The following is a 15,530-nucleotide window of genomic DNA, read 5'->3' as shown; positions in this document are numbered from 1 at the left end:
CCTGGGAGTGTGGGGAGAAGCCATAGTGGCGGGTGCATCTGGGGAGCAGCCCAATGGGCTGGAGAAAGTGCGCACACAGGACTGCCACCCCCCCACCCCCCCACCCCCGCCACCTGCCTCTCCCCCGGAGGGGCTTCTGCAGCCCCTTCACCTCTTCCTGTCTTCAGAGACAACCACTCATCTGGATTTTCAACACAGACAGAAGTTCAGCCAGTCGGCTGAGCCTGGGGCACCAGGTTTCCCCAGCAGCGTCCCCAATACTTCCCATCCCCCGAGAGAAGCAGATAGGGTGAGGAGGGGTCCCATGGATGCCCTTTCTCCTACAGGACCCCCGAGGTTGGCATCAGCCGGAAGTGCCTGCAAGTTTCCATCAGGCCCCTGGCTCATTAGGTGAGCTGGCTTTTTCAGACCTGAGAGTGCTTTGGCAGTTTGAGGACTCACGGGGGTTAGTGTCCCCCATACCCTGCGCCACCGCCCCCCCCCGCCCTTCTTCAGCAAAGGCAAAGCGGGGAGCAAGGGGGCGACCAGCTCCCACTGGCCTCGGGCTGACAGAACTGCCCCAAGGAAGGAAGGGAAGACACAAGCAGCTACAAAAAGCCAGCGATTTTCATTTATGGAGAAGGAAAAGAGGAAGGGGTCCTTCCTTCCTCCAATCCCAGCGGAATCAGAGACCCTTCTCCACGAGTCGCCAGCCCCAACCTAAAGCCAGCAGCCCCAGCCCAGGCGCACGGCCGCCCAGCCGCAGCCCTTGGCAGCACCAGCAGCCTCCTGCAGGGAGCAACAGTTGTCCGGCTGCGAGGAAGCCGGCGAGGCGAAGCGAGGGCTCGCTCTAGTGCCGCACGACGCCGGCTTTGGCGGGGCGCTCCCGGGCCCTGGAGCCCCAGCCCCACACCTATCCTGGGTGGGAGACACGAGGGGTCGGAGGGGGGCACAGGAACCCCGGAGCAGCCCGCGCTGGGGCCGCTCCAGTCCTGCACAAGCTCCCTCATCTTAGGTCAACTCTGTCCCACACATGGGGAAGGTTGTGGCTTTTGGAGACAGAAGGGCTTTCTGGCTGGGGAGGGTGGTGGTGGTGTAAGAAGCAAAAGACAAAAGAGGAGTGGAAGGGACACAGGGTGAAGCTATTTTTAATCTGACGGGGCTCTTTCTGCCTCTCTTTCCGCAGAGCTATCGCTCCACAGACGGCCCCAGGTGAGAGGCAGGAGGAAAATCCCCTAGAGCTTTTCCTTTTCCTCCACCTCCAGTGCAGATGTTAGGAACCCTTTTACTCTTTCAGAAAATGCCCTCAGGGTGGGAAAATCTCCTTTATTTGGGGAGGGGGCCTCTGATTTATCCCTGGAGCTTGTAGTCCTCGCCTTCGGCATCTTCTCTCAGGCTGAGCTAGCTCTCCCTGCCTCTGTCCAGCACTCTCCTGTCCTGATTTCGGAAAGCAGAGAGTCCGGTGTGCCACTAAACCCACAGGGGAATGAGGTGGGCGTTTTGGTTGTTGGAAGAACGGTGGTTGGGATCCGGGGGAAATTCAGGCCCTCCCCGAAAATGCGAAGCTTCGCAGCCCTCGGGGCTTGGACCCTCGCCTCCCTAGACCCTTCCTCTGCCCATTCCCTTCCCTGTGGGCACCGTGTGCGTCTGTGTCCTTCTGGGCCAGTCCCTGAGGGCAAGGGCGTCTAGCAGTGTGTCTAGCTGGCGAAGGGCACGGGGCGCAAAACGTGTCGTAGGCCTGATTTGTGCCACTTGTAAGCGAAGTGGTCACGACTGCAAGGGGCGGAGGGGAGGGAGGGGGCCCCACGGACTCTCCCCACTCCTGCAGCTCTGCCTTCCTCCCCAGGGCCGGGCGCCTTGAGAGGAGGCCGGGATGGGGCTGCTTTTCCTGCTCAGTTGCAGCGTAGGGCACTACTGCAGCTCCCAAACCTCCTTCCCCGCGGGGGTTTCCCGGTGTGCTCCTGTTTTACCCCCTTTGGTGCCACTTAGTTTTGAAAAAGGGGAAATGATAGAGAGGGGGAGACTCGAGCTTGCAAAACGCCCCCAAATAGAGTGGAAGCGGGCGCGGGAGGAAGACTCCGGGGAGCGGGCGGTGCCGGGTGTTTTCCCTCCTTTTCGGAGCTGCCGGATTCACCGGCTCCCTCGCCTCGGGCTGCTGCGCACCGACCCGGGGCAGGCGAGGGCCTCCTGCTTCTCCCTGGAGGACTTCCCCACCCCCCCCCACTGCAGTCTGATCCTTCGGGGTCAGAAAATGACCGCGCAAAGTCCTAAACTGCTTCCTATTCCAGGTACAGACTGGGGCCTCCGGCCCGGTCCTTCTCCCCACCCCCCTTGCAGTGTGTGAATGGGGTTATCTGGGATGCGGGCAGGGGTGGGGGACGACACAACTTCTGTAAACTTTTATTGCATTTTAGCCTTTTCCCACTTGTCCGCGTATACACGCACCCCACCCGCTCCCGTTTCCCCTGTGATACAAAGTCGATTAAAAAGTTGGGGGCGGGGGACACACACGCAGGGACAGCGGGTGACCTAAGCCTCGGGGGGCGCAGAGGGGACAGGAGGAAGGGGACTGGTTCTTCCTTGGAAAGCGGGGGAAAGGCTGGGGGTGGAGGAACAAGGCTCGGACGGAGCCGCTTCGGGAAGGTGCGGGCTTCGGCGATCGCTCGCTCGCTCGCTCGTTGGTGGCTGCCGCGTTCTCGACGAGAGCGCCCTCCGCGAATGCTTTTTGGGGTAAGGGCTTCCGGCTATTGAGTTATATACAGCAAGCCCAGACCGCAAAAAGATTCGCGAAGAGCAGAGTCTGCCGGCTTCTCGGGTCCGCCGCCGCCGCCGCCGCCTCCAGCCCGGGCGGTCTCCGAACCCCGGCGCCCAGCGCGCTCGATCGCGCTCCGCTACCCGCCCCGCGCGACCCTCCTCGCGTCCCCGGTCATCCCTGTCCTTCTCCAGGCAGCCCGCGCCCCCAACTCAGCCCCGCAGAGCCGAGAAGGAGGCGTGCGGAGGGGAAAGGGGATCTCGGAGGGGGCCCGGGGATGCCGGAGCCCAGCCTCCATCCCTCCGCGTCGCCCCAGCACGCTGAGCCTCCCCGCCTGCCTGTCCTATCACCCCACTGTCCAATCGGGGTCCTGCCAGCCCTGGCTGCAAGGTCGCGGATCTCCGAACAGGTATAGTTCGGATTCCCCCCCAATCCCCTCTTATCCCTCCTAGTCCCCCAGCAGAGGTTCCAGCCGTGACTACAGGCGCTGCGTAAAGAGAAAAACTCCCCCAGAGCACTAAATAAATACAGACGAGGCAGCCAGCTCATTGGTGTGGACTAAAATCGTCACCCACCAATCAGAAGACAGCTCACATTTCCCTTTTTTTTTTCAGAAGGGGGAGGGAGAAAAAAATATTTCCATTTCTAATTATTCAACAAAACCTAGACTGGAACACGTTAAAATACTGTTGATCCAAAAAAGCTGTCCAGGACCCCCCCACCCCCCACCCACGCATCTCCCGTTCCAGCCCAGAGGAGGGGATGGCGCCGTATAGTGGGAAAGAGAGGTTCAAGAGAGCGACCACTTCCAACGGGACCCCAGCCAGAAGGGCCAGACGGAAAATGACGGGCAAAGACGAGCACGAACCCTAGCTCCACTCTAGTCGCTCTATATCTAGAAAATGAGAATGTCTCACCCCTCCACCCCCCAAGTTCTGCACGTTCAATAGGGGTGAAGCTGGTCCCTCCGCACCCTCCCCGAAACCCTTGCAGACCTCGGGCACCCAGCGGCCCATTTGCCTTCGGTACCTTTGCATTGCTGTAGGTCTCGCCCTTCCCTACCCATTGTCCAGAACAGTGGGGCAACAACAAGGAGCCTGTCCCTCTCCCACCACTCTCGGAGATTTCAGGCCTGCGGGAGGAAGGAGAGGGGAGGGGAGGGGCCTAGGAGGGGGGGGGTATCCCCACCCCCCAGCTTTTCCCTCCTCTCCTCTAGGCGTCCTCCCCCAACCTCTCCCCCAAACTTTGAAGGGTTGCCCTCTTCTTTCCAGCGCAGCGCCACCCCCTCCCTGTCCCCTCCTGCCCCCCCCCATTAGTAGTGTCTAAGGGTGTGAGCGAAGGGACCTCAGACCGTCTCCCCCCCTGTCCTCCAGAGGAAACAAAACGTCAAGCTGGGTGGGATCCTGCAAACATCGCAAGAACTTGGGGGGGAAAAGTTGCCATTTTTGCTTTTTTGACACCCTGGCATCGACGTGCGGGCGGGCGCGCGCGCACACACAAGCCCTGGCCCAGCGTGCCCAGAAAAAAAGAAAACTCTAGACGTTGGAGTGGCGGTCTACAAGTCCCTGTCGGCCCACCCCCTCCGCCCATCCATCACCCTTCTTCAGCTCTGCCACCCACCGCAGCCCCTCGGCTCCGCTCGGCGACGGACAGACGCAAGCGCACACCCTCCGCGCGCTGGCGCGCCCGCCCGCAGTGTCCCGGGGACGGGGCGACTGGGAACGAAAAGTTCTGCTGAGCCGCCCTGGGAGCGTGCGGACCACCAGGCAGCCAGGACCCTAACCCCCTACTCCTTACCTGGGTCCCGGAGCCCAGCGAGCGCGCCGGTCCCGTCCGCGCCGCGCCGCAGCCAGCTGGAAGGAGCCCGCTCCCGCCGGGCCGCTCCCCGCCGCCCTCCCTCCCCCGCGGGTGTTTGCCCAGCGGCGAGCGGGCCCTTCCAGGTAAGTATATAAGTTACTGTACTGTGTGGGAGGGTCACGATCTTGGTAATTGCGCCTGCCCGAGCTTAACCCCTGCGCTCCTGCCTTCCTCCAACTTGTTGAGGACTCGTCGGGCTTCGGAAGAGGGAGCGAGCGAGCGCGCCGGGCAGGGGGAGAGGTGCGCGGGGCAGCGAAGGGACCTCGAGCCGCGGAGTTCAGGTGCCCCCGGCAGCGGTTTTCATTGGCTAGGTCTTCCCCCACCACCCGTTCCCCCTGGTTCTGTGCCCCCCCCAGTCTCCCCTGTAGGGGACGTCTCCAGGCGAAGTCACGATTCCTTCTCAGTTCGGAATGAACTGTGACTAGAGCCATGACGCAGCCAGCGCGCATTACTCACTTTTTGCAGTCACGACTTGGGAATCCGTGCTGGTTCCAACCCAAATCACACCGCTACCCTTGAATTATTTAATAGGATCCAGTTGGGGGAGGGGGGAAACTTGTACCTCGTGCCAAACGAACGGGAGGGGGAAGGCAGAGCGCGGTCCGGGAAATAAGGACCAGGGGGTCCCGCTGCCCCCTTCGAGACTCTGGGAAGGGCTCCACGTGTGGCGGGTGCATCACCGCCGTCCCTCCGCTCCCCGCCCCGCCCCGCCCGGACGCGCCCCCCACTCCCCGCTATTTCCTTGGTGAATATGGCAGAATTTGTAAACACAACCACGCAACTTGCGGGACTGAGAGGGGCGAGGCTCTCAGGAAAGGGGAGAGTAGGGAAAGGAATGAGGAGGAGGAGGCCGAGGGGTGGGCTGAGAGGCTGAGTTGTGGAGACAGAGTGTGGGTTTCAGCGTTGTTTGTGTTATTCTGTACAACATCCGTAACAACCCTTGTTACTATTATGAGTCCACGAATACTCAGCCTCAACCAGGGAACCTGTCAGAGAGGAACTGCTTCGGACCTAAAAATCATTCGACTCCGCCTCTTTTATCCCCAGGGCTTAACCCAGCCTGGAGGTCAGGTCGAAAGCCTGGGGCTGTAGCCAGGTGGGCCGAGTAGAGAGCACCTCGTCTGCCCTTCTCCGCCTCCTGAAGGCTTGCCTCACAGATACTTACCTTCTTGTTTTTCTTTTTCTTTTTAGCACTATGTATAAAATGTCCCCACACAAGCTCACTGCAGACCTGCAAGACTGCTTCATTCTCCCCCCTGTCTGCAGCCCACCCTTGTGGGCCAGTTTGAGGATGCGCTTTCATCCGCCCTCACGGAAGAGTTAGTTGGTACGAACGTCTTTGTGTGCGCGTGACACTCATCCCCCTCTCGCCTCTGATAACCTTCCTCCCTCCTCACCTGTCTGGCTACAGGTTCGGCCAAGAGTCTGGAGCTGATTGCAGTGAGTGTCACTCTGGGCCCAGCCCAGGCCCCTCAGAGGGTCGGCGGTCCCCTCCCCAGTCACAGGTGTCCACTTGGGGAACCCCTTCCCCAGTATTGCTTGGAGCTGGTTTGTAGCCCTTTGGCTCTCAGGCGCCCAGGCGATGCTCCCAAGCCTGGATTCTCTGCGAATGGCGCCTGCCACTCCTGTGCTTTGCCTTCTAATTCACGCATCCTACCAAGCCATCTAGGGCTTCTCTGACTAGGATGCAAAGGAAGTGGGAATAATAAGAAAAAAAATCTATAATACACATCTCTACACCTCCCAGGAATGGCAGAATGGGGGAGAGACATGAAGTGGGAGGTGGTGAGGGTCCCAAAAAATGGAACCTATAGCCTCTTCTTTTGAGAGTCACCATCAGCAGGGAGGAATCTTTCAAACCCACTGGCGGGAAGGTGTGAGAGCCTGGGAATGGAGACCCAGACAGTGCCCAGACTCTGCAGGGAGAGACTGTCAGCCCCTGGCCTTCCGTTCCTGGAGCGCTGGGCCTTGGCTCATCCTCGAATCTAACACTTCGTTCCCTCTCCTTTAAATTTTTTTTTCTCTTTCCTTCCCACTCACCCCGCCTTTCCCCAAAGCTCTCACCGAAGTCACGACTGTCCCCTTTGAACATCTTTAACTCCCTCCTCTCCACATCCCTTTTCCGCACGCAGGGCGGGGCTAACCGCTGCTGGCGCCAACCCCGCCCCCTGGCTCTGGGAACTGAACTCCTTGGGGCCAAGGAATTTTCAGGACCTATCTTGCATGGACAGCTACCGAGTCCTGGGCCGGCCCGGACCAGAGTCTTGGACCTCGGATTCCCAGCCGGAGCAAGCCAGGAGGTTTGGGAAAGGAATAGGGATTTTCCGTTCTCTTTACCTCCCCGGACCCATGCAATTTTGATCTATATTGCATTGTTTCCATTAATTTCGCAGAGAGAAGGCCCATTAAGTCGTGTCTGGCCACCCTTTAATACAGAGAAAATGAGGAGGGGAGGGGGCAGTCAGGAGAACTGAGCTCAACAGCGCCGACCCATAACGATAGAGTGAGTTGCAGCTGCTATTGATTCAGAGATTTGTCCGGGTGATTCCCGGCTCTGCAAGAATTCCCTCTCTCCGTTCCTTTGCATGCAGTCCCAAATTCATTAGATATATATATACAAACACAGCTACACCCTCGCCCCCTACTTAGTCTCCTTCTCCTCTCTAGAAAGGGGTAAAAAGGCAGCCAAAGGGGGGGGGACCCCAAAGCATGCACAAAGTAAGCATCAGCTCATACTTACGGTCTGCGGCATGCACATGACATAATATTACTTACCTAGACGGGAACTCCTTAAGAGAAAGAGAAACATAGGGGGAGGGAACAGAAAGTGGACGAAGAGAGGAGAGAGGAAAGGAAAAATCCAACAATTAATTTCCAGACATAGTTGGGGGGGTGAGGAATGCGGTGATGTCCAGGTTTTCTTCCACCCGCGCTGGCTTTTTATCCCAGTACAGCCCTCGGTCTATTTCTGGAACACGATCAAACCCTGGTGCTATTTTTAGCAAGTACTGAAAAAACCTCCACACACAAAGGCATTTCGCTGGAACGTTGCGTCCAAAACATTCAATGTGCATGAATTGCCCCTTCCCCACTTTTTCCTGCACCTCCAGACTCACTTGCATTACTGCAGAGTCTTTTTCAAAGCAGAAAAATATCCAAATATTTCTGATATTCTCCCTCCCTCCCTCCCTCCCTCCCGTTAACTCCCGCCTGTCTCTGCCTGTTGCAAGCTCGAAGCCTCCCCCAGCAGAGCAGAAGGCGTTGGAGCGGTTGTATTCTTAGAGGCGCTGTCTCCATTGACCAGACTCCCTACGTGGTGGGAAAAGGGGGTTGCTTAGCTCCTTCCCCCAGGAGCCTCCCAGGAAAGCTCCGGAGCCTCCTGTTAACCACGATGGAGATTCCCAAAGGAGGGCGGAATCATCCGTACCCTTCCCACGTTTCCCACCCGCGCCTTGCCAGATCGCGTGGTGTTTGCAACACACCGCCTTTGGAAACGTATATTTTGAAAGCTGCATGTGTGTGTCTGTGTGTGTGTGTGTGTGTGTGTGTGTGTGTGTGTGTTTTGCGTTCTAGTAATTCACTACGAGGGCGCTGGAGAAAATAGACTCATGAAGCCAGAGCGGAGCAGCCGCCTTGAGTCTCCTTCTCCAGCCTGCGTCAGTCCTCAGCGACTGACGTCACGCGCAGATTCTCCTCCTCAGCAGGTCTGCTTCCACCCAGAAGAGGCTTTCTGCTCGGAGACAGCGCTTTGTGCTCGGCGCGGCCACTGAGCGGCCGAGGCGGGCGCCACCCCAGGCTCGAGCTGGGCAGCTGCAGGCTGCAGCCGCGTCGGCTCTCGGGGCGCGGGGCCCGAGGGGCGTGCCCAGGGGGACAGCCCCCTCCCCAAACGCCACCCGCCGCCCGAGGCAGGCTCGGCCGGGCGCCGAGTCCGGCCCGCGTCCTTTCCCCGCCCTTTCGCATCTGGCTACTGTAGCAAAGACAGCTATGGCTGGAACTTGGATTAATTCTGTGTTTGTGGGCAGAGAGCCCCGGCTGCTCGAGTGACGCAAATAACAGATTCTTCTCTCTCTCTCTCTCTCTCTCTCTCTCTCTCTCTCTCTCTCTCTCTCCCTCTCCCTCTTTCTTCCACCCTCCTTTTCCCTCTTCTGTTTCCTGCGCCCACGCATCCTGCTTGGTCTCCCACGGAATCAGCCAGCTTCGCAGAGAGCAATCATCTGAGTTACAGACAGAGACGGACAGACTCCCAGGGCGGGAACAAACAACCTGCAATTAAAACACACGTGCACGCAGCCCTTTGCAAGTGGCCAGCAGCCGTTTGGGGGCTCCCTTGTGTGGGGGCAGGGCTCCCAAATCCGCCAGCTCCGAGGAGTGCTTAGGAGGGGAGGGTCAGGGCTTGCTGCGGCACTTTCTCTCTCTCCTCACCAGCGAGGAGGAAACTCACCTCTATAAATGCCCAAATGGCAGGGTATTATCAAATAAACAACTTTATTTCAATGATCGGAGGAGGAGGAGGAGAAAATTCAATAAAGACTGCTAATGCTATCTCCAGCGACATTATCAGGCCTTGTAAGGCAAGGTGACGGCTCACCCTTTCTCCCTCTCAAAGACCTCGGAATCCTTTTTCTTCTTAAAATACCATCCCTGAAAAATGAGCTCAATGGATGAGTGCTATTTTTAAGCCAGATTGTCGCCTGTTTCATGAGGGCGACAAAAGTCTCTGTGCGTGTGTACGTGTGTCTCAGGGTGTGTGGTGTGTCTGCACCAGAGGTATTCAGCAGGAGAAATGCCACACCTCAGCATGACAAAGGGGTTTATCGAGTGATGGAGTGGTGGAGGTGGGAAGGATTTTTGCAGATCGGAACATCTGAACAAAATTACACGCACGCGAATCATCTTCCCCGAATATACACAGCATTCCAGATCCACCCGGCATGGCATGACCTCTGCCCTTGAGGGGCGGGGTGGAAAGCGGGGAGCTGTTTACTGATGCGGCTGGGTGCGTGGTCTGTCTCCTTTCCTAACCCTAATTAACAGCTTTACCCGACAGTGGTTTTCCGGAATGCCAATAAACAATTACCCAGAGGTTACCAGGATTTGGGGCACAAGGCCTTGGAGAGCAGGGTCCTGAGGCTCAGCGGATGTCATCTCCCTTTCCAGGCCTTTGTAACTCGCCTTGGAGATTTCGGTTTCAGCTTAAGCCTGTCCAGTCCCCTCAGATTCTGTCTGTGGCTTAAGCTGAGCCTGCTAAAGGGAGACAGAGGACATCTGCTCGGGATGGAGGACACCCTCTGGCAGCCCAGCAGCAGCTTTTATTTTTAGCTCTATGAACGCATGTATGTATGCATGTGAGAGGTGTACAGGCAGGAGAAATATCAATGAGAGGGAGGTGCCGAAGATGGCTTATCTCATGGGGCCATCAGATGGCACCGGGAGACAGGAAATGCCGGCAGGCAACATTTCAATGAAGTCTTCTTGGATTGATGAAAATGTCAGGCTAAGCGTGTTTTTAAAGAGTAGTGTAGGTGTGTTTTCAGATGTGTGGCAAGGTGTGTGTATGCATAAATTCATGCAGGTGGGCACATTCACAGAAACTTCGTAGTTTCTATGTGGACTGCATAAACTGTATAGAGGAGAGGTGATAATGGTGCATGTTTTTAATGCTAAGCTGTATATATGGTGGCTTGGTGCTATTGCGTCTGAAGTTGAGACCACGGCAGGCTCATTCATGATCCTGGACAACTTTCAGCAAACCTTGAATAAGATAGAGCTAGAAAGGGTAGAAATGAGCTCAGGCTATGCACATTTTAACTATGAGAGCAGGAACCAACATTACACTAATCTAACCTCAGCTTGGTGGACTCAATGTCTCTGCTCTTCCCTCCCAGAAGAGGGCGCCTGTCTGCCTTGTTCCTGTCTTGCTACAGTAATCAAAGAGGACTGCTTAGATCAAATAAGCAAGGCTAGGCAGCTCAGCAGAAACATTTGCAGAAAGTTAATCCTCCATAGCCAGCATCTCCATCTTTCCTACTTCTCAGCCAGGCCCCTTGGTGCATGTCCAGGCTGGAGCTGGTGACCTTGGCTTCCTGAGCCGTCCCGCCGTCCTTTATTAAGGGCTGTGGTGCCCAATTCCTGTCTGAGCAGTCAAGCTAAAGACTCAGGGAATTAATAGACTGATGTGGAATCTGTCCAAGATGAAAACCGCCTTCTGCATTGCCAACTCATCCCTGGGCATCCCAAGCACGAAAAGGACTCCTTTCCCCAAGGCTCCCTTTAGAGGGCCTGTGGGAACAGGCTGTCTGTCATGTCGTCCTTGAAAAGAACCAGTCTCTTCTCTTTTGGGGTTGATGAAGCCAAGAAACACCCTGTCTGCGTCTATGGTTTCCTCCCCAAACACCAAGAAAAATGTCAGTAGGTACAGTATTGGATTTGTTAGAGGAAATAAACCCAATTCTCAGAAAATCTATCCAGGGGAATCTATCAGGAAGGAAATCCAGGAAAGGGATTCCTTTTTGCCTAAAATTGTCTTCATTAGGGAACAGCAGAATTACCTTGGACTAAGGAAAGGGGGAGACAGAGAAGAAATCAGTAGTTTTGAGAACCAACTAACAACACACCAGACACTGTGCCGGGCATTTTAACATAAATGACCTTATTTAATCCTTAAGGCAACTGGGTAGGTGCCATTATAAAATGGGACAGGTAGCTACTCCGTAGCCTCATAGAGCACATGAATCACTCTCATAACCTTAGTCATTATTGTTTCCATTTTAGAGCTGAGGGGATGGAGACCAGAAAGTGTAAATGACTTGTCTAAAAGCCTTAGAGTTTGAAGATATAAAACTAAGAATAAAATCAGATTCATGGCTCCATGGCTCCAACGTTTATGCCCATATCTGTCATGTTTGGTCTATTCCAATCTCCGCTTATCAGTAACCAAGTTCTATCTTCCATCACTTGGAGTTGGAGGTGTGAGGGACTTTCTCAGTAATAACCTAAATAATGAAACTGATTTATTCCTGCCAAGCAGATCTTTAGCTAATAGACACCACCCTACTTCCCCACTCCCACACATGGCTCCCTGCCTATGAAAAGAGATCTGTCAATCCTACTCCCAGGAAGGCACCAGCTGGTTCAGCCTCATCCAGAACTCAGAGGAATCCATTGGGTTGTGACACCCAATCGTGTCTCTACCCCTACTGAAGAACAAGCCCCTTGGGTGGCACCAGAGAGAAGACAGGAACAGTCTTGCAAGAAAGCCTTCCTAAGGTGAGAACAGCAAATATGCCCATAGCGTTGTCTAGTCCTCCCAGCTCTCCTTCAATCCTAGAAACTGGCATCCCTGATCATTTTCTTGATTCTGAAAAGTTTAAAGGCTGAGCCATTACTCTAGCAGGGGAGGGGGGAGAAGAGCCACAGCATGCATAATACAAATTATTCCACCATCCCCTTCCTCTGTTAAATACATGTTTTCACCACTTACCCTGATCAACAGGTATATTCAGTCTTGGGAATCGCTCCTTAGAAGCCAAAATAATTGGAGACGTTTGGATGCTGGAGGAAAATGACTGGAATTCCACACCACCCCCCCTACATTTTTGGCTGCCATAAGCACTTAAAAGTCTTGACTCTCTGTTAAACTGAAAGGAGTCACATCGTTCAACTTCAGAACAGTTAAGTCGACATCTGCTCTTTGCACAGCTTCATTGCCAAGGGGAGAGCTCTTGCCAACATCCTCCTCCCTACCTTAAGCCATTCTAACTGCTGGACACCTTGGAGGACCAGAGGATGGGTCTTCCCATGCCTTGCCAATGAACGGCGCGTTTGGGAGAATGAGGACTAGAGGGTCATCCAGGAATATCTAGAGTAGGTTTCATGGTGAGGGTCTAAGCAAAGACAGGGAAGCCAGAGCGAGCACATGACAGGGTGCAGAGGCTGAGGGGATGGGCCAGGGAGGGGCGCAGGAAGCCAGCATACTTTACTTTAGCAGAGGCTAAACAGCAAGGTGTCAGAGCTGAAAAAGCATAGACCACAGGGAGAAAAGAACAATGAGGTATGCTTAGAGATACTTATGGGACATGAGGATTAATCTTGCACTTGACAGAAGTGTAAGATTGTCTACCCCATCTGAATTCAGCAGGCAGACAGCTTGGTCACAGATTCTTGGGAGGTCTAATGGGTCTGAATGAGCAGAACTTTATATCCATTCACTATTAAGGCAGCTTTGCGATTAGCTTCCAGTCTACTTAGCTTGGATTGCTGTGTCTGGTAGGCTATGAACAAAGACTGGGATGTATTTCTGTAGTTCCTAGTCCAGTAAGTACAGGCGATGGAACAAAGAAGAGGGATCGGATAACATACGTGCTGTATTGGCCAGGTTTATATTTTTTTTGTACTTCTTGGCAAGGTTATTAGTTAAATAATGAACTGAATCTGAAACCTACCAAAGCTCCCATGTGGAAACCTGGTATCTTCCATCCAGCCTAGCTAACCCCTAAATGCAAAAAGAAAAGAGGGCTACACTTTCTAGGTATAGTGTGTTTCCAGAAAGCCATACTCTGTAGTAAAACAAAAACAGTTTTTTAAAAGAGAGTTTCATGGTCTCACCAAATCTTTTTTTTTTTGTACCAGGGATCAAACTTGGGACCTTCCACTTGGGAGGCAGGCGGTGGCACCATTGAGCTAAATCCCTGGCCACCAAATCTTAATTTGGTCAATCCCCAGGGTCTGTTTTGTTTTTGTAGAGGTCTAGATTAATATTGTGCAGCTGGAATTAATATTTCTAGCTGGGCTGGGGAGCCCTGGGGGTACAGTGGTCATAGGGACGAATCTAGGACAAATCTTAGGGGCTTCTGGGTGGATCCACTCAGCACTGGGCTCTGAGATCACTGTACATCACTGAGATGGTACTGGCTAATGTCACTTACCTCACCGTCCAGGAGCCTGTGGCTCAGAACCCGTGAAGAAAAGCCTTGGGCCCCAAATGGAAATGTTTAGAGTGAAGCATTGCAATGTGGCAGAATGAGATGCATATTTAATTGGAGAAAAAAATCTCAATGATTCCATTCTGTATTCAGGGACAATTCAATTCTGAGGCTCTTTCTCTTCCTCCTCCTTCCTATCCCCACCTTCTTAATCAGTCTCAACAGTCAGTACTAAATACTTTTACTGCATCTAACTGGGATTCGGGGATTCCTGAGCCTTCCATCTGGCTTCAATGACATCACACTCAGATACACCGCTGGTCCCTTCATTGAGTGTGACTGTTCTGGCAGAATGTCTTGCAACTTCATTTTGGAAGAGGTAGGATTTTCTGTGGTTGACCTGACCAGGGGCTGAGTCTGGCACAAGGTAGACGTGGAGCAAAGGAAAACTAACGGTAGCCATCTGGATATAACTCAAAGGGAAGCTTGCCAAACAGAAAGCAAAGCCACTTCCTAGGGAGGGGCATCTCAGAGAAAGCACTGAGTGGGTGGTGAATGGGGAAAGGTGATGCTCAGGAAGGGATATTATGGCAAGGGTCAGTAAGAAGATGAATGCGAGCAGCGGCATTGCAGAAAGCACGAGGCAAAGGATGACATGTGTCCTGGGTGTGTGAGGACTGCCTTGAAAACTCATCTGGTCTCCTCTTGGTCGTTGGTGCTCCTACAATAAGCAAGAGGAGAGGGACATGGTGTCAGCAATCCACATTCCACCACTCACAATATCCCTGTGAGCATTTAGCTCCAGGCTCTCCCCTCCCCTCCTTCGGTTGCATTGTTTTGGCTCCTGGAGATGGGAAGAGCATGAGGGGCAGGTGCTTGAGGCTGCACCTGGGCAAAGGGGTGGTCAGCCTTTACCAGGAGGTGGCCAAATATGAGTTCACTCCCAATGAGCTCATCTGCACCAAGTGTTCATCAAGAAGTCACATTAAGCTGGGGATTTAGCTCAGTGGTTTCGCCGCCTGCCTAGCAAGCTCAAGGACCAGAGTTCGATCCTCGGTACCAAAAAAAAAAAAAAAGTCACATTGATGGCAAAGTGGATTTTGTGGCATTAACAAGTTAAACCAAAACAGCTCTTCGTACCAGGAGCTGAGGCCCAGTAGCTTACATCATGGACAAATGTTTTTAATGCGCCACCCTGTTTAGGACAATTACATCTCCACCAATCAGTCAGAAGGCACTATAGGAAGCCTGCTTCTGTTATCTGTGTTATCATAAGCAGGTCTCATTCTGATCCCATGATGACATCACTCTGCCTATGGTGAAGCAATGGCCAACAGAAGGTCCTGAGTGAGAACTGAAGAATTCGGTGAGATCCATGGTCCCATTATGTCCATCAGGAGACCTGTGGGCAGTGAAAGTGGAAACCAGCCTCTCACTCAAAGCCAGAACAGGGACCTGTTACTTACCCATATGTCAAAGCCCCGGGAAGAACCAATGCGGAATTTCTGGGTGAATTGAAAAGGTCTGCAACTTTACATGGTACAGAAGAGTTGAAGAAATATTTGGTATTCTCCCGGGGAGCTAGATAACTTTAAAATGTGCACTGGCAAGAGATCAACCTTGAAAAGAGACCAACCTTAGTAATTTCTACTTCCCAAATGGCTCACTATCAAGGTGGCTTAGTTATTAACCAACCCCAGACAGGGGAAAGAGTAACTCGGGAAGCGCTCTGCCCAACAGAGAGGTGGATTTACAGTCTTTCTTGACTACCATTAAAAAGCACAACTTAGACCTCCATTCCAGCCACTGCCAACCGGAATGTGGGAATTTAAGCCAAGAGTGACAGTTCTGGTCTGGATATGCCATCTGCCTCTGACCAACATCTAAAACAAGTCACTCCATAGCTTATGTTCTCAACCCATAAAGGGTATGTGGCTACCTGACCTACCTATCTCACAGGACTTTTATCACCGGTGAGAACATGTTCCACAAATCTAAGAAGCCCTAACCTCTTCAATGGG

The 15,530-nt window shown here is 53.7% G+C and overlaps 1 long non-coding RNA gene across 7 annotated transcripts in view; it reads right to left on the bottom strand.

Moving 5' to 3' along the window:
- Positions 1–15,530, bottom strand: part of LOC101717883 (uncharacterized) — a 105,744-nt gene that overhangs the window by 79,229 nt on the left and 10,985 nt on the right. For 3 of the 7 annotated variants that reach the window (XR_002397305.2, XR_205562.3, XR_015449015.1), the window contains exon 1: positions 4,529–4,663. The exons of 1 other annotated variant lie outside the window; for it this stretch is intronic. This is a non-coding gene — a long non-coding RNA (uncharacterized LOC101717883). Of the gene's footprint in view, positions 1–4,528; positions 4,664–5,044; positions 5,203–7,363; positions 7,751–15,530 lie in introns of those variants that run through there. 3 more of the 7 variants (XR_015449013.1, XR_002397306.2, XR_001183913.3) reach the window with 3 other exon arrangements.

Source organism: Heterocephalus glaber, unplaced genomic scaffold (assembly GCF_053883595.1).
Source record: "Heterocephalus glaber isolate CG9 unplaced genomic scaffold, H.glaber_assembly_v1.0 deba00000594, whole genome shotgun sequence".
NCBI lineage: Eukaryota > Metazoa > Chordata > Mammalia > Rodentia > Bathyergidae > Heterocephalus > Heterocephalus glaber.
The sequence above is the reverse complement of the archived record's forward strand: the minus strand, read 5'-3'. Positions and strand labels throughout refer to the sequence as shown.